This window comes from Muntiacus reevesi, chromosome 5 (assembly GCF_963930625.1).
Source record: "Muntiacus reevesi chromosome 5, mMunRee1.1, whole genome shotgun sequence".
NCBI classification, from domain to species: domain Eukaryota; kingdom Metazoa; phylum Chordata; class Mammalia; order Artiodactyla; family Cervidae; genus Muntiacus; species Muntiacus reevesi.
The window spans coordinates 67753017-67777399 of NC_089253.1; the positions used below are offsets into that span (position 1 = coordinate 67753017).

Here is a 24383-nt window from a genome sequence, read left to right on the forward strand (position 1 = left end):
CTGCCCCGATCCCTTCACCCCCTAGGACCCCCACCCCTACTCATCCCCCACCGCGGTCCCGGCGCCCTAACTCTGCCCTGACTCTTTGCCACTTTCCCAAGCCCTGAAGTCTCATCCAGGAAGGGGGATGGGAGAGGTGTTTTAAAGAACAAATCTCATGGAAATGAGAATTGATCAGTGTCTCTAGCACACACGCGCTGACAGTTTTGCAGTCATGGTAAGGCGAGTCTACGACAGGGGGACAGTTCTCATGGTTGTGTTATGGAGGGAGGGGTTGCTTTTTTTTTTTTTTTTTCTCCTCCGAGAGACTCTAAACAAGTGAAGGGGGGAAGGGGGGGAGCAATAGAGATTTCCACCAGGACTGCAAATCAAGGATGCCCCCGATGCAAATGTCTGTCTCCAGATGTTGATGATAAGGGTTTGGACCAGTTACCTTGGCAGGGTCAGAACTGCAGCAGGTTAAGCAGGTGAGTCGTCGGGGATTTTAAAGAAGCCGAAGCCGGTCGCTTTGGCTGGGAAAGTCTACAAAACCCCCATGCAGGAACATTGCACATCTTACACACGCCTCCTTTAACTGGGCTCCCGCGACCTCGGGCGGGCGAGGGGGTGCCGGCCGGCGCGCCGGGGCCAAGGGCACGGCCCCCCGCCGGGCCCCCGCGTGTGCGGGGCCGGCCTGGGCCCCGGGGTCCGCGTCCCGCGCGGCAGTGCACTCACCGAGCCGGGCGGCCAGGGGCCGAGGGGCGCCCGCCGCTAGCCGGAGCGCCCGGGCGCCTCCCTTTGCTCTTGGTAGCGTCGGTCCGCACTCCCTGTGACCCAGGACGTCATGATGCCTGTCTGTTTTCTCAATGATAACTTGGCAGAAGAAGAGAGAGGCTGCCAGGTTCTCCTCGGGTGGTTACGTGGTATGTGCACGTTTCTCTTTGCATGCCTTTCTCTCTCTCCCTTTTGCAAAATAAATATCTAGATTTCTCCAAAAAAAAAAAAAAAAAAAATCCCGGCACTGTCATGATTTGATTGCATTATTGCGTTGGCATAATTGACGCCTCTGGGTGTGTATTTATGTGTCTGTGCGTGTGGGTTTTTTGTGTGTGTGTGGGGTTTTTTTCCCCTTTAAATCCTGCTGCTGTTACTGCCGCCGCAGCCGCCGCTGCCGAGCGGAAAGCAAGCATGCGTTCATCTTTTGTCTTTCATTTTACCTTCAGGGTGACATTCAGTGCCAACGGCTCCCTTTTGACCGTCGCCAGTCCCCGGCTGGGCAAAATACGTTTGGGGAAACTTGGGGGGGAGGGGAAAGAAGCGCCCCTCTTCCCCGAACGCTGGGGTCTCCGTTCGTTCCAAGGCCAGACCCCAAACCATCCCGACCCACCGCCCACCCCGGAAAAACCATTTTCCCTTCTACCCACCGGGCCCAGGCAGAGAAGCGGCACCCAGACAGCGAGGAGCATCCACCCAGGGCCAGACATTCCTGTTCTCGGCTGGCAGTTGCTGACTTGCATCTCTCAGTTGCATTCCCAGTGTGTAGGCCTCTCACAACTGGAGCTATTTTTGTCTCCCAGAGATGTTCCTTAAAGCCCTCGAAAAATGGGGAGGGGGGGGCAGGGAAGAAAAAGAGACAGACAGAAAAGGGCCAACTCCCTATTTGAGGGGCTCTCTGGACACATCCAGAAATTTGGGGGTGCTCCCGGGCATCTGACCCACAAGGGAACTTTAAAAGGGCGGAAAGGAGAACAAGCTTTTATTTGAATTCCTCTGCAACAACAAGAAAACTTTTTTTTTTTAATACCAAGGTAGTATTGCTGATCATTCACTGTGTCACTGCTCTCATTATGTTCTCTGGAATCAGTAGGGAAGGTCTCAAAAAATATTCCTTAGTGTTTGTTTCTGCAAACATAAGAATGTATTTTAGATGGTGTGGCTAGATGACAGGTAAAACTGAGAGCATGTCTTTTTGTAATCTGTAGTTTATGCCACTTGTACATTGATATGTTTTACGTAGCTTCTATTAATCACAGTATTGTGTAGGTTCATCACTACAGTATTATGCATTGCTGAAAAATAAAAATCTAGTCTAGCATGAGGTTTGGCAAATATTTTGCCCTTCTTTATCACTAATTCCCCACTGTGGGTAGTAGAATGGGCTTAGGATTTTTTTCCCCCAAGCCCCTTGTTGACCTTGGTCACCATCATGAATAAGTGAAGTCACTGATTCAAATTCCTAAAAGATAACAGCAGAAGCCAAGTTTGCAAAATATTAAGCGTGGAGGAGAGTGTCAAATCTGGATGAGTTCAAAAGTTTTTCTCCCCAATCTGAGAAAAACTTTTGAACTCATCCAAAATAAATCTTCAGCTGCTGTAGGTTTAAAAACAGTTTACCTATTTGTGAACTTGGCTCCATTTAATGAAAAGAGCAAGTCAATTCTTAGGGCTTTTCCATTTCAACTCACAGATCAAGAATCACTAGCAAATTCCAGAGGGAAGTCATTGTAATTATGCAAAGACCAGACCATTTACATTGGAGCAGAACCTCACTAAAGTAAACCTAGGGAGGGGTCTCAGGACTACTGACTAGTACGTTCCAAACTGAACTCTATCTCATCACCCTTAATAATCAGACATACTAGCTTTGCTTATCAGTCTTCTTGGAATGCCCAAAGGATGAATCAGTGTAGTTTTGTCCCGTGTTTAGAGGTTATCAGGGTCAAAGATGATTCTAAAGAAGGCAGAGTCTGTTCAGAACTCTTGAGGAGACATCCTCTCTCCATGTTTCTGGTGGCTGTTCAGTAGCTATCCAAGAGGGGCTCATTAATATTCCATCTACCAAGCTGGTTCTCCAGTTTGTTTACTTATTAACCTCAGAACTAGACCCTTAAAGACCCACTGCCAAGAGAAAGAACTATCAAAATTTGACTAACTTTAATCCCTTGAAATTCCATTTTCTTGTTCAGACAAATGCCTTCTGTGCTGTTTTGTCGCAGTCTACGTGCTCGTTGGTGCAGGTCACCAGTTTCCTCCCACAGAGCTGAGCTATCTGAGCAACCAGTACTGCAGCGACATACTCAAGTTCTCTGGAGGTTGGAGTAGATCCCTTGTAAGCCCAGCTTGTCTAAATCCAGTTCTGGCTGGGAACTCGTCTCTCTTGTTTATTCAAGTTCAAACTTCTCAGACTACTTTCAAGTCTTTATTTTCTGGCTTTATCCTAAATATAATAGTTGGTATTGTTGCAACATGTTCAGTTTACAACTGATTATAAGTTGTACAATTGTTTGTAACTTCCCAATCAAACCAAAGGGCGTAAAAGAGCTTACGAAGGTAGATGGAACATATGCAAGGCACTGTTGTAACCGTGTGTTTAGAAGTAATAAATCTAATTAAATCTTCTCAACCACAATGTGAGAGAAGGGTTATTGGCATTCTCATTGTATTCCCCAAGGAAACAGAGGGACAGAGAAGTTAAATAATTTGCCCAAAGTTACACAATTGGGATTCAAATTCATTGAATCTGCCTTGAGCTGCCATTATCAAGCTCTCTGCCTATCTACTCACCTACCTATCCACTTTGCATCCCAGCTGTGGAGTCCTGCAGTCAGGGTGGTCACCCACTGCCCATCGCACACCTCCTGTTAACTCCTACTCTAATGTCATTGCCCAAGCAGTCAAAGTGACTGGTCAACTCCAAGTCAAAATTTTATTTTGCCCACGAAACCATTATTTACCATTTTTGAGTGTACTAATCATCATCTCTCTCTGTTCAACAGTGTTCACTCCTACATATGACATCACTGTTATTTAACCATCTCAGGGGTTTGCTTTTAACTCTCCACTACCAGTTTCTTTGTAACAGGACTATAGTTTTTTGGGGTTTTTTTTCCCCTGTCTTTTCTGGCTTGCCTAACAAAGTGCCAAGTACAACAATTGGTTCTTATTAAACAGTTTCTGATCACTCGTTGACACAAAAGTGCCCTTTGGAGAGCTCGGATGCCCATGTTTAATTTGACAGACATCGAACATTTAACATAGCAAATGTTTTATCCTTTTAACTGGAGAAAAGGCAAGCTTATTTCTCCACATTTCAGACAGGTCCTGAAAAAACCAAGTAAGATCATGTGAAGTGAAACTCACTTAGTTGTGTCCAACTCCGTGGAATTCTCCAGGTCTGAATACTGGAGTGGGTAGGCTTTTCCTTATCCAGGGGATCTTCCCGACCCAGGAATTGAACCAGGGTCTCCTGCATTGCAGGCAGATTCTTTACCAACTGAGCTATGAGGGTAGCCCAGGTAAGATCATAGGTAAAACTATTTAATTGGAGAAGCATATCCTTAAATATATATATTTTAAAATATATACTTATTTTTTTGGTTGTACCTGGTCCTCATTGTGGCACTCGGGATCTTTATTTGGAGTATGCGGGATCTAGTTTCCTGACCAGGGATTGAACCTGGGCCCCCAGAATTGGGAGCACATTGTCTTAGCCATTGGACCACCAGGGAAGTCCCTGGGGAAACATATTCTGATGGGGTAGAACTCAATGAGAGTGAGGAAAAAGAGTGGACACATATATAATTGTAATATTTGTAAGGCAATTATACACTTAGTTATGACTTTTTTGCTTTTATGAACCTTTATCTGCTGGATTTTTAATTTTCTAAGTGCCAAGATACTCATTTTCCTGCTTTAAAAGATAGGAAAATAAGTGGGGAACCATAGTCCCCCACTCTTCTCTTGTGATCTTCTCTTGGGTCCACTATTGGTCAGTTATGGATAATATCTGGCAAAAGACTAAATCATTCCCAACCTCAGGTTCCTTCCTGCACAAGGAGAAAAGTAAGCAGTCTCATAGGGCTGGATTTTTGGAAAATACAAAAATATGCTGGGGAGTTCAGGTAAAATTAACAAAAACTGTATTTCTAATTCCTGAGTATAGTTAAAGGTAGCTCAGAAAAAAATCCACAGAAATATGCTCAAACTTAGTACCTTTTCCAAGATGGCCCCTTTTATATGAGATAAAATGATTAATAACTCTGTATACCAGTAACCGACCATATCAGCCAAAATGTTATTAGTCATTATTCATACTTGCCTACAACTTTTCTTTCTACCACAATCAGAGTGTTGTACAACCTCTTTTGAGGTAAATGGGCTCAACCATTTATGCCTGGATGACTTAGATTCTGGTGTAGCCTGAATTGAATCATGAAGCTAGTTGAAGAGCACAGGTATATGGTGAAGACAGGAGGGAGCTAGAACCAGAATGGGACCTCTTGTATATTTCCTGATGTAACTCATTTGGAAGATGCTTCTCTCTGTGTTCCTTTCCTTATTTATTCCTATGCGTTGAAAAAGTATAACTCACCGACTGTCTCTTCAGGTCTTTGTTAGGATAAAATGAAATGGCAGGAAGGAAAGCACTCTTCCAATACAATGAAATACAGTCATGGCAGATGTGCCTCATTTTACACTAGAGTTGTGTCTGTAAAAATTTTTTTACAAACTTAGTAGAGCATAGAAAGACAAGAATGTAGGTCCTTTGGCTGCGGATCTAAATTGATTTCTACTACATCTTGCTAGTTACAGGACATCACAAAGTCCTACAGATAGTTAGGGGTATAATCAGAATGACAACACAGATCAATGACCCTATCCAGTCCATACTTGAAAGACAGCATCCAAATGGTAAGAACTGCAACTAATCAACTAAGACCGAGTTCATAAGACCATTTCTTTAAAATAGCAATGCATTCCATGCCTTTGTTATGAAAGACCACAATATCATATAAGGCAGAGGTCCTCAACCCAGATTTCATGATCCATGAATGAATAAGGAAGTCTTAAAGTTGTAGGCAAAACATGTGTGTGTGTGCCTGTGTGTGCCTGTGAACTGCTCTCAAAAGAAGACCCATGAGTTTCATCACATTCTCAAAAGGGTTCATGACTCCAGAAAGGTTAAGAACCACTGATGTAAGAGTAGTTTATTTTAAAAACTGAACTTAGAATAACACATCCATTTCAGCCAAATGTCATGCTGACTACAACATGGAGAGTGTATAGTAATCACCAATATTCAGAATGATGGCCTTGAGACACAATAAAAGCTTCAATCATCAAAGAAATTTATTATCAAGGTATTTTACTGAATATGGAGAAAACGGGCCACCCTTTTAAAAAGATCTGAATATTGAATTAAAGTAAGAAGGGCCCTCTGGTTTGACTTAAGCTGGCTGGACACTGCTCTGGGTACTAAGAAAGATGGATTAGTTTGGAGAAATACTCATTGTTTCAGGGAGTACAGTTAAGATCCATGGCATCCGTTAGGTGCCAAGAAATGGGTGCTGCAGGCAGAACTGTGGCAGTGAGGTGGGGAAGAGAAATGGGAGGGAACTTGGCAGCAAAGCTGGAATCAACAGACTTTACTGTCTGACTTGGGCAACTGAATTAGTGACAGGATGTTAAAGAGATACAAATAAAGGTGATGTTGAGAAAATAATGAATTTGGTTTGGGATATACTAAGCTTACAGGCCTGTGCAACAGCCAGATTCCACCAGCCTTAAGACAGATTTGAACAAAAATCTGTGGCCAGAGAATTTATTTTGGAATCACTAGTAAATTGGCAGTGACTAAAGCAGGTAATAAACATGGGGGGGGGAGGGGTAGTGGTTATCAATGTAAAGGACTCAGAAGCATCTGACATAAAGCTGCATTTATTTGAATAAAACCTAATTTGTAAAATATGAAATTATGTAGCACTCAAGGCAAAAGACTGCTGGGGATTTTAAATATCTGTGGACACCTGTATTTGTACCATACATTTCTGAATAGGGCAATAACTCTCAGATTTTAATTTTACATCTGGGGTTTTCTGGAGGTCTTTCATTTTAGGGCTGTATTTTCATCTGAGATATTTGCTGCCCAGGTTCAGAAGGGAGAAACTTTTCCTTGGCAACCAGGTTCAGCTGGAAAAAATGATCAAGGTGTCACCTGATGCTACAAGTCACCGACTATGCTCTCAGCTCTGCGGCCCTGCCAGATGCTGACCCAGCAGAGGAAACTCGGTGTCATGGAAAGAACACTAAACTTGGAGTCAGAACGCACTCGTGGGAGTCAAATTTCTACCTCATATGGCTTTTGCGACCCTGGGCAAGTCATTCAACTTCTTTCAACTTGGATTTCCTCTTTAGTAACTTCCCTATCATCCTCAGGGAAGAATTTTTTGAGCATTGGTGGTTAGGTAATCTCCAAAGAGGTGCATGAGTGAACCTAAGCACACTCTTTAAAAGTCACCTTGAAGAGCAGATTTATGGACAAAGGCGGTGGAGGTGGAGGTGGAGAGGGTGGAGGGAGGAAGGAGAGGGTGAGATGATTGGAGAGAAGAGCATGGAAGCATATACACTACCGTATGTAAATAACCAATGGGAATTTGCTCTATGACTCAGGGAACTCAAACTGGGGCTAACAACCCAGAGGGGTGGGAAAGGGTGGGAGGTGGGAAAGAGGTTCAAGAGGGAGGGGACATGTGTACACCTATGGCTAATTCATGTTGATGTATGGCAGAAATCAAGCCAATATGGTAAAGCAATTATCCTTCAATTAAAAATAAATAAATTTTAAAAAGTCACCTGGATGCCAAAATGTAAGCCCCCTACCCTCCAGTGACAGTCTAGCGTGGTCCGTCATGCCTTCCTCTCTACCTCCATTAACACACTCTTCTGATGGTATTTATCATACTTTAATTATTGTTACTATGTCTGCCTTTGCTGCTCAACTGTAACTGCCTTTAGTGTCACAGGTGTCTTAGCTCTCTTTTTAATTCCTAGTGCCTCGCACACAATAGGTGCTCCATAAATGTTCAATGAATAGACTGGTGTCAAGGGAGAGCATTTGCCTGCGTCTGTTCCCATTCCACGAAGTCTTGAGCTTATCTGGGAAATAGAAACAGCAGGGTCAGCCTCCCTGAGAGGCCCTAAGCTATAGAGCACAGGCGCGGGGCCCAGAGGGGCTTCCCTGGCAGCGCTAGTGGTCAAGAGTCCGCCTGCCAAGGCAGGAGGCACAAGAGACGCGGGTTTGATCCCTGAGTCAGGAAGATCCCCTGGAGTAGGAAACGGCAGCCCACCCAGGATTCTCGCCTGAAGCGGTCTCTCTCAGAAAACTCCTCCATTTACTGTTTATTAAGCTACCTTACTGTACAGTTAGCATAAGGGAATAAAGTATGTCACTACCTATCACATGAAAATTTACAATACAAAACGTATAAAATCCAAAACATGTAACACTGATTTCATCTGCCATTTATGTACTTCTAGATACTCTTTGTTAAAATTTTGTTTTTAATGGGACATTTCAAATATAAAGAAATTGAAGAATGAACCCTCACATGTCAGATACCCAGATCTAGTAAGTCTAATATGTTACCTTTTCTTTAGGGTTTTTTTTTTTTTTTAAATAAGAAAATAAGGCATTTTAAATACCAAAAAAGAAAATAAATGCTGCAAACCAGATTTTACCAGAAAGCTAAGAAGAGGAAAAAGAGGGTGGGAGAAGGCATTGGGAGCCTAAAGGAAATTTGAGTGGCTGTCAGAGGGTGGTGGAAAGGACCAAGAAAAACAGGACTGATGTCCTATCTCAAAGTCCTTAGGAAATATCTTAAACTCTTTATGATCACTGATTGCATCTTTAAAATGGGATACTATTTAAATATCAGAATTATTAGGAAGATGAAATGCATATGAAAGCATATACCTTGTCCAAATAGGCAGCTGATAAAAGCAAATTCTCCTCTGTCCCCGCACACCCCCTCCACCTGCTGCCTTTCTTCCTTCCTACTTTTTTACCTTCCCAGAAGAAAAAAAGAATCTAATTCATTGATTTGTAACAACAATCTACTTGGAGGCTTTTCTCTTGGCCAGGCTGCTAAAAAAAAAAAAAAAAGCAGATCACAAGGATTAGCTTAAATCAGTGAGCTCCAGACTTTACCATATACTGGAACCACTTGAAAAGCTTTTAAAAGTTTTCTCAATGCTCAGGCTTCTTTAGTGGCTCAGATAGTAAAGAATCAGCCTATCAATGATGGAGACCGGGGTTCGATCCCTGGGTTGGGAAGATCACCTAGAGGAGGAAAATAGCAACCCACTCTAGTATTCTTGCCTGGAGAACCCCATGGACAAAGGAGCCTCGTGGGCTACAGTCCATGAGGCTGCAAAGAGTCAGACACGACTTAGCAACTAACATTTTCACTTTCAAGACACACCCTGCAGTAAAGAAGTCAGGATGCAGGATGTGCAAGGGTAGGAGCCAGGTGATAGTATGTTTTTAAAATCCCCAAGTGAAAAAAAAAATAAAATAAAATAAAATCCCCAAGTGATTCCAATGTGTACCCAAATTCGGGAACCCTGGCTCATGTGGGGAAATGGGCCTGTGATCAGTTAATTTAGCTAATTGGAGCCTGATGCTAATCAGGCCCAAGGTTTGAATTCTGGTCCAGGAGTGCTATTCTTCACTCTCTCACAGACCCAGAATTCTCAGTCCTTCTGCAATGCTCCTCTGGCAAGCTCCATGTACATGAGCCGCAGACAGGGAAGTGACCGGGACTGATTCAGCCCAGCTTTCAACAAAGTGAACAAAAAAGCCCCTAGGACGCTCATATTTGTAGGACTTAACAATTTAGCAAGTGCTTTAGCACTGTATTTTATTCCCTCTTCACCACCACCCTGCCCACTTGGCATGCTTACGATGCCCAATTTCGAGATGATGAAGCCCGACATGAGGAAAGTTCGTCTGCTCAGAGACGGAGCGGCAGATGGAGGTCTCCTATTTAGGTCCGGGTTTCCAGAATGGAGGCGTTTGTCCTGGACTCCTCTGCCTCAGAAGCTCCACTGACCATCAGGGCTGATCATCAGCACTGATCATGCAGGGCTTCCTGCACGTTTGAAGGTTGGTTCAGACCTACTGTAGTTGCTCTGGCTTATCAGGATAGGTAAGCGAGGAAGGGAAGGAGGGAGAAATACTCTTAAATGTGTTTGTCATGGCTTCCCAGGTGGCATTAGGGGTAAAGGACCCACCTTCCAATGCAGGATACAGACGAGTTTGAACCCTGGGTCCGGAAGATCCCCTGGAGGCGGGCATGGCAACCCACTCCAGTATCCTTGCCTGGAGAATCCCCAAGGACAGGGGAGCCTGGCGGGCCACAGTCCACAGAGTCGCAAAGAGTCAGACACGACTGAAGCGACTCAGCACACAGGGATGTTTGAGTTAAACAGATTTCTTCCCAGCAGGCCTTTTCAAATTATTTAATGTGTTAACAAGCATTATAAATCTCTAAAATTTATTTCCAAACTTATGAAACAGCAAAACCCTTTGTAAGCTCAGCCTTTCTCAGGACTAATGTCCCATGGAAAGCGATTCCATAAAAGCTGCCTGGGCTTTCCTCACTTCGCTCAAGATTTTGTTGAAGTGTCAGCCTCTCCTCTAGGTCAGATGGAGAAAGACAAACATCATATGCTATCACTCACATGTGGAATCTAATTTTTAGAAAAGATGAAACAAATGAACTCGTTTGCAAAATAGAGACCGATCGATGTCAAAAACAAAGTTATGGTTACCAAAGAGGAAATGTGGGGAGGAGGGATAAATCAGGAGCTTGAGATGAACATACACACACTACTATATATAAGAGAGATAACCAATAAGGACCTACCATATAACCCAGGGAACTCTGCCCAATACTCTGGGATAGCCTACATGATAAAGGTATCTAAAATGAATGAATATATGTATATGCATAACTGTATCACTTTGCCATACACCTGAAACTAACACAACATTGTAAATCTACTGTACCCCAATACAATTAAAATTTTATAAAAACTGAATCAATGCCTGCTCCCCATCCTCACCTGCTTTTCCTGAACTCCTTAATGCCTTGTAATATACCTTGTAATTGACATTTATTTCCTTGACTGTTTGCCTTGCCCTCTGTTTGGGAACATGGCATTTTCTGGCTAATTTTTCCCAGTGAAATCTCCAGCACCTAGAAGCAACATTGGTCCACAGTAGATGTTCAATAAATATGTATTAAAGGAATGAATGAAAGCCCCAAAAGAAAAAAATGCCTGGAAGAATTCAAATGAAGGAAGCTTCTCCACAGGTATTGCCCCTTTAAGGAAATCAATTCTAATTCTAGTTATCGCTTACAATGATCTAATGAAGTGGATATGATCCCTACCTTATAGAAAGATAAAACAAGAATTCAAGCAATTAGACCTGAACGCAGGGCAAAAAAAAAAAAAAAAAAAAATAGTTAAGCCAAAAGATTGTTAAACTGGAATTGATTCTTTTTCATTTTCTGCGTAACTATTGTGAGATAAAGTATATATGGCGGCTGTTTCCAGCTGTATCTGTGAAATCTACTGGACGTGTGGATGGCCATGAATTAAAGGCACAGAGGTCTAATGTATTCAATATCAGGACAGGAAATTCTTTTCCATCTTCCAAACCAGACCAAGCTAAGATATAAAAATTCAGGAGACCCCTGATATAACGATGTTAATCACTGCCTGGATTCAGTGTCACCACAGCTCACATGATATTCTGAGGAATGTTCTATAGAATTCTAATGGCAGTCGGCCTATTGCACAGGTGTAGTGGGTCCCCTCACCATTTCACAAAGGCTCTACTATAAAATAACAAGGCTTGGCATCAATGTAGAGCCACTCTCGGGTAAAGGTCAAAGTGCCGTGAACAATTCAAATATAAGCAGGGACGATGCTGGTCCATGGAACTCAGAAAATGACCCAGTTGACCGATTCCTCTCCAAACACAGAGAGCAACGATGAAGTGAAGAATACATAGTAATAATGCCGGATGAATGCTCTGTTCCTCTATGTTTTCCCTTTTATCCACATTTATGAAGGGATGCTCTTTTAGTAATGAAATTGGTATTTATTAAGCACACCAGAAACTGCAAATCCAAACGAGCATTTCCCTACAAAATAGTCACTTGGGGAGACAATGTAATTACCTCAGTGATCCTGTGACTGCTCTAAACATTTGGGGAATTCCTCTTTTAAAATCACCTTCAGAGCTGCTTGAGGATTCACACAAGAAAACCAATCTCATTCCTTTATGGCTGCACTTTACGTAACACAAATATCACATTTCAATCCCAGGCAAATTTGGTTGGTCAATGTACTGCGTAGCATACTGGCTGTCCATCTGAATCTCCCAGGCATTGATTAAGGACACAGCATGCCACGCTGACCATTCACTTTGCAGTGGGTCAGGGCTGAGAACTGAGAGTCTGTTTTTCAGAAACCACCCCAGGTGCTTCTGAGGCAGCCGGTTTTCTTTTGTGGGATGGGGGGTTTGAGTACCTCAAAGTTGGACAGCCTCATCCAGTGAGTCTTCCTCTTCTGTATGGTTGCAAAGCCTGAACCTCTAACCTCCAATTATTCATTCACTCACTCAACATCTATTGAGTTCTTACTATTAATATTTTATTCTACAAAGAGAGAACTACTGGCAATAAGAAGTGGAATAAAAGTGTATGGTTAGATAAAAAATATTCCTATTGGACATATCCCCTTTCTCATCATAATCTCCTACTCAATCTCCTAGCTTCTGCCTTCACCTTGGAGATGGTCCAAAAAAGAATTAACGTGTGAAGACTCCAGAATAAAACTGCCTGGAGTCAAATCCTTGCTCATCACTTAATCAGGTGACTGGGGCAAGTTACCCCTCAGTTCTGGGCCTTATTTCCCCATCTCTGAAAGGAAGCTGATCATAGTACCTTCCTCTTAGGGATGCTGAGACCAGTAAGTAAGAAAAGGCATATAAAATATTTAGTATGGAGTTCACCGTTTTCAGCAAATATTGAGTACTATTATTTTTAATACTTAGATGCTAATAATTCTTAAATCATAAATTCTACGTCTGAAATTCCAACTTCCTTATGCATCGATATCCATCACCATTTTAAACTGACCAGATGCAAACTTGAATTAAATATTGGCCGAACTTCTCAAAGGTATTCTATTCTGCTCTGGAGAAGGAAATGGCAACCTGCTCCAGTATTCTTGCCTTGGAATTCCCATGAACAGAGGAGCCTGGTGGGCTATAGAGTCCATGGGATTGGAAAACAGTCAGACACGACTAAGCAACTAAACAACAATGACAATATGTTATATATGATTGTTGTTAAGAGAGTAAGTTCTTAAGAGCTTTTATCACAAGGAAAATTTTTTACTATTTATTTAACTTTGTATCTACATGAGATAATGGATATTCACTAAATTTATTGTGATCATTATGATGTATATAAATCAAATTATCTTATTGTATACCTTAAACTTATATAGTACTGTACATCAATTATATCTCAGTAAAACTGGAAGAAAGGTAAAAAGAGATTACCCCAAGAGTAGGTGGAGAGAATTTCTGTTTTTACTTTCTTACTGCTTTTGTATATTTATTTCCAACTAATTTGTACAGCTTTTGTAATTTAAAAAGTAATAAAATCAACGATTAAGAAAAACAATTTATTCTATTCTGCTCCCAATCTTGATTCAAGGTATCATTTATCTGTAGGATCACTCAGTCCCCAAACCAAATGTATCTCAGATGCTTTCTCCCACTTCATCCATCTCCCAAGCCAATAAGCACACATCCATCCACACACATTTCACTGAGCTATAAGTTTGTGTCGATTCTGTTCCCACAATTTTCCTTTCCACTCTTGTGTATGTGTTTTAAATTAATGTTTAATAAGATGCTACTACATGCCAGGTCTAATCACACTGTACAAGCATCAATTCATACAAATCTTATAGAAACTTACAAATTAAATGCTATTATTATTTCCACTATAAAAATGTAAAAACTGAGGCATGAGTAATTGGGAAATTTACTGGGATTCAACCAGTAAGGAACGAACTCTGGAAACTGAGAGTCAGTCCTGGCAACAGAGCCCAGAGCTGTGTTCTTCACCACTATCCGAGACCAATGCTAATATTTAAAAATAATCATATGTGGTGTTCTCAGCACAGTATGACCATCCTATGACATAGATGCTATTTAACACCCCTCTTCCGTAGATGAGGAAACTGGCAGCCCCAGGGTATGAGCTGCCACTTCCCAAGTTCAGGTTTCCCTTGGGTATTGCCTGAGCTAATGAAATTACCTCCTCTATCCCTTCTTTGCATCTCCCAATTGAAATTTTGCCAATTACTTTAAACTCAGATCTCAGAATACTCTTCCCAAAGCTGACTTCTTGTCATTTATTCTTTTAAAATCATTTATTAAAAACCAACTGCATTCTAAGCAGTGTTTCTCTAACCTAACATTCATGCATCCAGGGTAAATCTGACATGGGACTGTCCACAAGAAGCTCTTGGTCTCTGGGTGAGTACATAAACAGACAACTTCTTCAGTGTGTAGTAGGGGCACTATACACGTGCACGGAAAATGGTGCCTAATGGCAGGGCATGGGATGAGTTCAAAGAAGGCCAAGTAAGAGCTTGGAGGAGTGGTAGAATCTGTTGGGAAGCTGATAAGGTAGAGAAAAGGAGAAGAAAGAAGAGAGGGCCTTGATGAATGTAACTGAAGAAGACATAGATAAATAGAAAAATATCCATGTTCATGGAGTGGAAGAATTAATAATAAAATTTCCATATTAATCAAAGTAATCTATAAATCCAACACAGTTTCTATCAAGATTCCAATAGCACTTTTTACAGAAACAGAAAAAAAAATCCTAAGATTCATATGGAACCATAAAAGACTCCTAATAGCCAAAGAATCCAAGGAAGGAAAAGCTGGAGGCATCACACTTCCTAATTTCAAGCCATATTACAAAGCTATAGTAATCAAACAGTATGGTGGTGGTGGTGGTAGTGGTTTAGTCGCTAAGTCATGTCCAACTCTTGTGACCTCATTGACTGTAGCTTGCCAGGCTCCTCTGTCTATGGGATTTTCTAGGCAAGACTACTGGAGTGGGTTGCCATTCCCTTCTCCAGGGGGTCTTCCTGATCCAGAGGTGGAATCTGGGTCTTCTGCATTGCAGGCAGAGCCTTTACCAACTGAGCTATGAGGGAAGCCCATAAACTATGGTACTGGTATAAAAACAGACATATAGACCAATGGAACAGAACAAAGAACCAAGAAATAAAACCACACATAAACAGTCAACTAACATTGGACAGGTAGCCAAGAATACTCAACAGGGAAAAGACATTCTCTCAAATGTTGCTGGGGAAATTGGATATTCACATTTATAAGAATGAAACTGGACCCACATGTTACACTACTCACAGAATTAACCTGAAATGAGTAAAAGACGTAAATGTAAGATCTGAAATCATAAAACTCCTATGAAGAAAACATAGGGAAAAAGCCCTTTGACACTGGTCTTGGCAATGAATTTATGGGCATGACAGAGTACAAGCAACAAAAGCAAAAATAAACAACTAGAACCACATCAAACTAAACAGCTTCTGCAGAGAAAAAAATCAACAACATGAAAGGGCAACCTATGGAATGGGAGAAAATATTTGTAGATCACATATCTAATAAAAGTCATTTTCCAAAATATATAAAGAACTCATACAACTCTACTGGGAAAAAAAAAAAAAAACCAAATACTGCAATTTAAAAATGGGCAAAGAACCTGCATAGACGTTTTTCTAAAGAAGATATTCTAAAGGTCAACAGGTACAGAAAAGGTGCTCAATCAATGCCACTAATCATGAGGGGAATACAAACTAACACTACTATGAGATATCACCTTATACCTGTTACAATGGCTATAACCTAAAAGATAAAAGGTAACAAAAGTTGGTGAGGATGTGGAGAAAAGGGAACCCTTATATATTTGGTAGAAATGTAAACTGGTGCAGCCATATGGAAAACAGTATGGGCATTCTCTAAAAAAAAAGTAAAAATAGAGCTACCTTAAGATTCAGCAATCCCAATTTTGAGGTATGCATCTGAAGGAAATGTAATTACAATCTCAAAGAGATATCTGTACCCCTACATTCATTGAAATAGCCAAGACATGGAAACAACTTGTGTTTAACTTTATGTGTATTGGCAACAACAAGGATAAAACATGACAGCAATATGCTACAAGAAATAAGTCAGACAAGGACAGAGAAATTCCACTTATATGTGGAATATAAAAACGTGCCATTCACAGGATCTTCCGACCCAGGGACTGAACCCAGGTCTCCCACATTGCAGGCAGATTATTTGCCATCTGAGCCATCAGAGGTAATGGACAGTATTAACTAACCCTATTGTGGTAATTGGGCTTCCCTGGCGGCTCAGATGGTAAAGAATCTGCCTACAATGCTGGACACCTGAGTTCGATCCCTGGGTGGGGAAGATCCCCTACAGGAGGGCATGGCAAGCCACTCCAGAATTATTGCCTGCAGAATCCCATGGACAGGGGCTACAGTCCATGGGGTCCCAAAGAGTCTGACACAACTGAGCGACTAACAGACACATTAGTAATTATTTTACAATAAATACACATATCAAATCATTACATTGTACACCTTAAACTTACACAACATCATGTCAATTATATCTCAATAAAGTTGGGGGCATTTTAAAAATAAAATATAAAATAATAGAGGACTTTCTTGGCAGATGGGAAAATATGCTGTGAGTAGAGACTCCAAGTAATCCTGTGCTGTTCAATGTGGCTATGGGCTTCCCTGGTGGCTCAGATGGGAAGGAATCTGCCTGCAATGCAGAAGACCCAGATTCCATCTCTGGATCAGGAGGATCCCCTGGAGAAGGGAATGGCTACCCACTCCAGTATCCTTGCCTGGAGAATTTCATGGACAGAGGCGTCTGGTGAGCTGCAGTCCATGGGGTCGCAGAGTCAGACACATCGAGCTATTAAGACTTCTGTCACCCTATGTTGAAGGATTTAAGGACCCAGCCTGGAAGGTGTGGGCTGGAGATGTGTTTTGCAGCTTGGTGCATACCAAGCTTCCATGTATAAGCACACAGTTTTGATAAGCTTCCTACTGTGTAGGTTTTCTCAGGCTTGCTGATAGGAAGAACAGGCTAAAGCACCCTTATGCTCCTCTGCTAGCACTGCTGGAATCTGAAAGGTGGAGCAGAGAGTGAGGAGAGAACTTCTCTTGGCCTGTTCATGGAATCTGGATGTCACGCTGTCATGGGCAGCAGTCGAAGCATTTTAAAGGGGATTACAACACGATTGTGTTGGACTGGCCAAAAAGTTTGTTCGGGTTTTCTGTGCCATGCGATGGCAAGACCCGAATGAACTTTTTGGCCAAACCAATATTTATGTCAAACAGTGATTACACGCATGACTAATGCCACTCCTTGCCTCAAAATCTTCCTCATGGCTTCCCTGTCATTGAAAAAGGAAGTGTAAACTCTTCTGCCTTCCAAGAAGAAACCCCAAGCATAAAGTCCTGGAGACAGCAGCATATTTGCTCTGTTCAAGAAACAGGAAGCAGACTCAAGTGGCTGAAGGAAAATCAGAGGTAGGACAGGGTAGGACACTGGGAAAGGGGGATGAGATCAGAGAGATGACAGTTCTGAGCTGAGGAGGTTCTGAGCAGAGGAGAAACTTAATCTGAACTTATTAAAAAAAAAAAAATCCCTCTGCTCTGATCCTGGATATGATCACACGTAATACACAATGACTGTTTGTAGAGCAGAGCTCTGCACCCAAAACATTCTGGGGCGCTGCTCTCCCCTAGTTGCCCATTCTTTTTTAAGCTTTACAAATGCTGACATCTATCACATACTTATCTTTAACTCAAGAGGAAAATGAAATCAAAGACAGGATGGCCTCTTTCATCCCCCTGGAGCTCCTGTGAATAGCACTAGTGTGGACAGAACATTTTGAGAGCTGAGCCCAGAGGGCTGGTACCTTGTAAGCTGGTGAAAACCCTGGAAGCCACTGTTTAACACAGTGATGCACACACTCCTATATATAAAACAGATAACCAACAAGCTCCTAGTGTATAGCACAGGGAACTCTACTCAATATTTTGTAATAATCTATAAGGGAAAAGAATCTGAAAAAAAAAGTCACTTTACTGGACACCTGAAATTAACACATTATTGTAAGTCAATTAAAAACACATATACAATGATATGGGAAAGGAGCACATAGCAAGCCATCATCAGCTTGTGGTCAACATAATAAAGTGGAAAAAAGTCACAGAGCTTGTATTCTGAAATCTGGCTTCTAACTGTGGCTCCGTCACTTACCAGCTGAGTGGCCTTGGGCAATTCGACAGTCTGAGCCTCCTGTCCTCAAAGGAGGTGATTCCTGCCTTGCCAGCTAAGAGGAGATAAATGAGAACAAAGGGGCAAAGGGCTCTGTAAATGATAATGGATTAGATGACAGTGAGATCCCTTCATCTTCTCAGCTGATTAGTCCCCCAGCAGAGTCTTGAAGCCAGAAAACTGGAGCATCTTGAAGTGCAGACAAAGGTAGGAAAGTGCTGGGTGCCTAGGGCACTAGGCTTCAGTATAAAGAAGAAAACAGTGACAGGATCATGTGAGGAAAAGGAGGGCTTCCTTGGTGGCTCAGCAGTAAAGAATCTGCCTGCCGATGCAGGAGGCATGGGTTCAGTCCCAGGGTCAGGAAGATCCCTTGGAGGAGGAAATGGCAACCCACTCCAGTATTCTCACCTGGGAAATTCCAAGGACAGAGGAGCCAGGAGAGCTGAAGTCCATGGGGTTACAAAGGAGTTGGATCACACTTTTCACATGTAATATTTTGAATTTTGCAAAAAGAATACGATTTGACCAATTCTGTGATTTGAGATTCATCATAAAACTCTTCCTTACAGATGAGGTTTCTTGGAGAAGAACATATCTTGGGAAATGCTCACATGATGGGTTAGTCACTAGAAAAGCACTTTGGAAGGGTCACAGGTTAAGCGTGGGTCTGTGTGAATTCAGTTGGATAATTAAAGTGCACTATCCCATCTAGCTCCTTGTTTTTTGTGACCCTCTCATTGCCAAAGAAACCCCATCAGAACAACACGCAAACTCAGACCCCTTCTAAGCATGATATCCATCCTGACCTCTAGTCAGGGGCAGTCCAAGAGGACTCAGTATCATCATAACAATCATTTTTCCTGGTCTTATTCTCACTGGGTATTCTAATTCCAATAACTGAACTTCTCATTCCTATAATCAAATCTTCACTTTGCTCTAGGCATAACCCTAATAACCAATTTTTCAAAAAGCTATCATTTGTTACACTCAGTGTGGTTCAGTCACATGCTAAGGACTTTGTTATTTTTAACACCACAATACCCCAACAAGGTAGGTACTATCTCATTTTTATAACTGGATAGGAGCTGGGGTTTAGAGAGACTAAATAACCTGGTCAGGGCCATGAGTTAGTAAGTGGTGGAGCCAGGACTGAGTCTGGGTACTTGAACCTGGCTTCTGAATGCTGGCCTTGTGCATGGGTTCTGGTTGCTGCTGATTGGGCTTCCTTGGACTTCCTGGATGGCTGCAACAGTCACCAACCACCCACCACTCTGAGCTCCTCGGATGTGCAGGAGCGCTGGTCTGTCTCCATGGTAACAGATTCTGCGCAATAGTCTCCTGCTCAGATTTCCTCCCCCAACCTGCCCACGGACCACCATCAGCCTAGCACCTACCCTATCCTCAGAGGCCCACCTCTAGTCTTAAATCTCAGTTTTTCTGCCCCATTATTTTGCTTGGTTGCATGACCTTGAAGTCTCCTAGGGGTAAAGCTAGAGGTTTCACGAAGTAGAAACTAATAAAAATACTCACTTTCATCTTATTTCATGTTCTAGATAAATACAATAAACCTTGAGACCAGGCATTTATCATTTTAAGAACTAAACCAGTGACCAAATTAGATAACGGTGAATTCATTTGCCTATGTAGAAATTAAATATTAAATATACCCAAATGGACAGACTTAATTGCTAAGGCATACAAAAACTATGCTTTCTTCCAAAGACCAAAAAATGAATAACTAAATAACAACAACAAAAGAAACATCCTGAGTTTAGATAAAAGTGTTTAAATGAAACAGATTCTGAGCAAGAGATTTCAAAATAATTTTCAAGCAGGAAACTCACTTTTTTTTAAAAGTAAAATAGTACTTGGAATCTCGATGTATAAGAGATCAAAGAGGGACTTCTTTGACAGTCTGAAGGCCAGACTTGTTCTGGGTAGACCCTCTCTGAATCATCATAGGTGAGGAAGCCCCTCGGGCTTACACCTCACACACAGACACACTCACATCACCCAGTCTCATTGCTTTTGGGGTTGTTTTTGAGTGGCTCTATGATGACCTCCAGAAAGTGTTTAGTTAGTATTGATCAAGATGACAGGGTTGCAAAAGTCATTGATGGTTTTGGTTTAGGCACGGGTAATAACAGAAAAAGAAAAGCTCTGAATTTTCTAGGATAAAGAGCCTCACTTATCAGGAGAGGGGTCTTGGAAACAAAAAACTTCCTTGAGCATTCTTCTCGGTCACGTCAACTCTCCTGTTCCCAGCTGCTCAGCCAGCCTAAAGTTCGCTGACATGAGACACTTGGCTTTGAATTTTGCCACCCTCCCCACCCGCACCCCTCCACAACCCAGCCTCCAGCCTTACTATCTTGACTTTGACAAGCTCCTTCGCCTGACTTCGAACTGTGCCAAGCTCACTCCTATGACTCTGAAGTGGAAAGTGATGCAAAAATTCTTTTAGGCAAACAGTAAATGTCTCCTAATGTTATGCTTTTACCGTGTTCTATGCGCATGTCATGATTTAAACATGGGCCTCCCCTCCCCTCCAGTGACCACCTATCTGGAACAAAGAAATTTTAGAAACTGAAACAATTAATAGAGTTTTTTCTTTTTACCTTTTCTTTTTTAAAAATGCATTTATTATTTTTTGTTTTTGTCTGCGCTAGGCCTTCGTTGCTGTGCAGGCTTTTCCCTAGTTGAGGTGAACAGGGGCTACTCTCTAGACGTGGTGCGTGGGCTTCTCATGGCGGCAGTTTCTCTAGCTGCAGAGCACGGGCCCTAGGGCCCTAGGGCTTCAGGAGTTGCAGCATGTGACCTCAGCAATTGTGGTTCCCAGGCTCCAGAGCATAGGGTCAGCAGTTATGGTGCACAGGCTTAGCTGCTCCCCGGCCAATAGGATCTTCCCGGATCAGGGATCAAACCTGTGTCTCCTGCACTGGCAGGCGGATTCTTTACCACGGAGCCACCAGGAAAGCCCACAATTAATAACAAAGATCTGGGTGTACTGATCAGACTGATCATTTTCCATACCTTAATTTGTTTTGCAAGCTAAGCAGATATTTCATCAGAACTCAAACATTAATAATTTCAATATCCTCTGGCTGATGTTAATAGTCTGGCTATTGAGAACGTGGAAGAAAAAAGCTCTGTTACGTTCCATCAGAAAAACTAAAGATAAGTAAATAACAATTCAAGTCTCTTCTTCCTAAAAACACTTGATAAGACCCCTTATTCATGTTTACCAGAGCCTGTGTGTTTCCCACACAGGATCATAGCTTAGGTCACATTAGTTTATTAGTCAGGACATTACCCAGCATTCAGACTACAACCATAACTTATTCATGACAAGCAAATGCCAATAGTACCTTGAGAGAAAAGTCCTATGTGATTTCTAGTCACCTCCTTATATTCAGAAGCTGAAACTTATACATAGATATTATACTTTTTTCCCTTTGGCTTAGTTTGTAAAGTTTGTTTTATTAGGCCACTGACATAGGAAAAGGTTCAAGTTCCTCTAAATAGTTTCATTTAAATGCATATATAAGCATTTCATTGTAGCTAGTGGGACTGAAAGTTCACGGAGAAGTTACTTATTAGATATATGGTCTGTTTCTACACCCAAACTTAATGCTGAAATGTATTTTTTAAAAACTCCCCTAAAATTCAATGTGAGCTACTTATGCACAAGGGCCATGGGATTGGCCTCCATACAATTATTTAAGGTGTTATAAAGAGTGTTTTCCATCTTTCTTATGCTTGGAAATAGTTAGATTTTATGACTACTGAGTCAGAGCCAAAAAATATAATTTTATGCCATAAAATACAACCTTTTCCTTTGGCTGTGGAAATTTATATGTACATATTTATGTGCTTATATAGATAAAAATCTTCATAAACAGAGTGGCCCATTTGAGATGAACTCTATTTAAAGCATGCCGTTCCTGACTCTGATAACATTACCGCTGTGCTTTAAAAAATTCAGTAATTCCCCATAACTTAGCGAATTAAGCACAAATACCCCAAACTGGAGTTCAAGTCTTTCCACAATGTTTAAAAATCTTTCCTGGGTTTTCTCCTAGATCTTTACCTTACAAACTCTTAACCTATTCAAAAACCAAATATAATTGCCACCATGTCCAGGCCTTGGACTCTCTCTCAATCGCTACCATATTCCCAATCATCAAAATCCCAGACACCCTTCAAATCTGTCCTAAGTAGGCTCCTCTTCCTAAATTGACTACTCCCTCCTCGTAATCATTGCTCATCTCCTCCTACATGTATAATTTCTCCACATTGGGACATTCACAGGTCATTATAGCTTTATAATGGTATTTTTCAGAATTCTGTAAATGATTCACATGGGTCTCTCAAAAAGTTATTACAATTATCTGTTTACAATAGAGTGCCTGAACACACATGTTAAATTACAATATCTGAAGCTGAAGCCCCAACACTTTGACCATCTGATATGAAGAGTCGACTCACTGGAAAAAGACCCTGATGCTGGGGGAAGATTGAAGGCAAAAGGAGAAGAGGGCGGCAGAGGATGAGATGGTTGGATAGCATCACCAACTCAGTGAACATGAATTTAAGCATCTCTGGGATATAATGGAGGACAGGGAAGCCTGGTGTGCTGCAGTCCATGGGGTCACAAAGAGCTGGACATGACTGACCGACTGACCAATGGCCACCCAAGAATGTACTGGGAGAGTCTAAAAGCTAAGGCTTTTATCCATCAGGCAGACTTTGGACAGGAGCACGAGCACTACAGTAAAGCATGAGCTTGATTTTCCCACCAAGATGCTCAGGAATGAATGTGTATAAACCAGGGAAGAGACTATTCCAAGACAGTGAGAGTTTCCTTCCACTGAGAGGCTATGCAAGGCTGCTTTACATGAACAATGAGCAAAACCACAAAGGAACTTGGCTATAAACACTACACTCTGTTCCAAATACGCCTTTCAACACCTACACGTCCAAACTCAGAGACCATCTCAAGCCCAGGCAAGAAGTATGAAGCCAAGGTCCTTTTCCTTACAATCAGATACATTCAGATATGTTTGCTTGCTTGTGTTCTAGACTGAACTATAAAAGATGAAGTGCCCATTATTTCTGTATATCTCAGCAAAGGAGCTTGAGAAATAGCAAAAACTCTTAATTTTTAATGGTGGTGAAGGTACCAGTTTTAATGGTCGTGTGTGTTGCCAGGTACCATATCAAAACCTACTTAAGCACTTTCCGAAACTACACATTTCTCCAGATCACCAGACACACCCTTGCTCTGGGGTCTAGGGAGGTGGCTTTCATCTCTTCCACCTGCCTTCATACCCAAGGGAACCCAGTACTCTAACTGGTATGAAATCTAAAGTCATCTGATGTTCAAGGGAAAAAACAAAAAAAATAGGGGACTGAGTTAGGTAAAGTCAGCAAAGTTAAAACACATTGAGTGGGGAAAGAAAAGGGTGGGGTGGGGAATCAAACAGGCTAGCTGCAAAACAGCCATAGTGCATGAATCATAGCTCTGGTGTTGGTGAATTCTAAGAAATTTTAATTTCTGGCTTCCAGAACATATCACATCCCTAAAGGGTCTTCAAGTTGAGGTGGGTGAACTCTGACCTTTTTAAAGGGTAAATCATCCATGTCCAATTGGTCACCAATTCCAAACCACTTTGCCTAGCCTGGTTTGTTGCTCCCTAGAGAACTGTGCACAGCCACATCCTGCAGCCCATGTGTCAGCCTCCTCTTCATCAGCTCGACCACAGATGGCAGCCACATGGCACACAGGCTGCCAGCCCCACCCAGCCGAGGCATCCGTGGCAGACACAGTGAATTAATCATGGCACCCTTTCATGCACACACCAAACTGGATCTCAGAATTGTTCTCAACGTAGCGCTCTGAACAGCAACCACCAGTTGATCAGTGAGTGGAAACCACTCCACCACCTCTGTGTTAAGAAATCCCTTCAAACCACCTCCATCTGTCTTCCAGCACATGACTGCCTTTATCACTTCGTGCTCCTGATTCACAGAGCTTCAGCTTGCTCAAAACCATAGCAAACATTTGCCCGTTTGCCTTTCTCTCGATCTCAGCTTCCAAGCCTAGCTCCTTGTTGACTGCAGGAAA

General features: G+C 42.0%; 1 protein-coding gene across 3 annotated transcripts in view; it reads right to left on the reverse strand.

Annotated features, from left to right (window-relative positions):
- The window catches only part of ESRRG (estrogen related receptor gamma), a 674199-nt gene that overhangs the window by 623585 nt on the left and 26231 nt on the right, over nt 1–24383 (reverse strand). Inside the window, exon 1 of one of the 3 annotated variants that reach the window (XM_065938333.1) lies at nt 715–836. The exons of 1 other annotated variant lie outside the window; for it this stretch is intronic. The gene's annotated coding sequence lies outside the window, so the exon portion shown is untranslated. Of the gene's footprint in view, nt 1–433; nt 510–714; nt 837–24383 lie in introns of those variants that run through there. One more of the 3 variants, XM_065938334.1, reaches the window with a different exon arrangement.